Raw genomic sequence first — 1065 nt, 5'->3', positions numbered from 1 at the left:
CCTCTCCCTCTCCCTCTCCCTCTCCCTCTCCCTCTCCCTTGTTTTTTTCTTTTTTTCCTTCTGTTTCTTTCCTTGTGAATGAAGATTTCCAACAGGAACACTGACTGATACACAGCAACAGACATTCTTCCTGAATTACTGCATTGCAAATTTCCTGTCTTTGGGCCTAATTCTGCGTTCTTTACCCCATGAATTGTCAATGAGACATGAATAGGGAAAAGGGGTGGGTGCAGCATGGGCAGGATCAGACCCTCAAACAATGGGAGCATTGTTGCAGAGATACGGAGCAGCCTGCTGAAGAGGTAAACAGTTGAGACATGACAACAAGTGGTCAAGTTTCTCAAGGGCAGAGATTAGGACGAGCAGGAAGGTTAGTGCAGGCCCCGGTGTGAGTGGAAGTCAGAGGACGTGATTGCAGTTCATGGGAACCAACAGTGCAGGATGGGATACATTCAATTCAGTTTCCTCTGCGGGCTTAAAATAGAGCCATTGTAAATTATGTCAGTCTGTCTCAAATCTTGAAAATGATTGTTAAAAAGGCCTCAGAATACACAATGTGTATTGTTGTGTGGCTTTGATGTGTGAAAGATGAGAGCTTATGATATAACGCAAATTAAATAAAAATACAGTAACCACTTGCTTTTTCCTGGCTGGAAAAAAAGAGGGGGGGGGATTTATTACAGAGGGATAATCGCTGCTTACCGTTACTGTTGTTGCCTTGTTTTTAAACAAAGCTAGAGCTGATACCAGTAGAAGCAAGTTAGTCCAGAGGTGCTGACAAATGTTAATGTATTGAAAGGGCACAGCCCATAGCACAGCCTGGGGACCTGCCTGCTGTCCCGGCTGGCCAAGAGGATGGGAAAAGAAGACAGAAAAATAATTAAAATGGTAACCTAAGTTAAATGCAAGAAGGAAAAGAAATGTGTTATGAAGCTGTACTAGAGAACTAAAAAAATCCCACTTGGTTCAGCGACGTGGTTCACTCTCTGTAGATGTGTGCCTTACCCTGTACTGGTGATGGAGATGCTTTCAGCCTCTTGCTACTAAAGCTGCTGTCTGGAAGCT

The sequence above is a fragment of the Lagopus leucura genome, unplaced genomic scaffold (assembly GCF_019238085.1).
Source record: "Lagopus leucura isolate 7727_CA_CO unplaced genomic scaffold, USGS_WTPT01 Super-Scaffold_100029, whole genome shotgun sequence".
Taxonomy (NCBI): Eukaryota; Metazoa; Chordata; class Aves; order Galliformes; family Phasianidae; genus Lagopus; species Lagopus leucura.
This window is presented reverse-complemented; position numbering follows the sequence as displayed.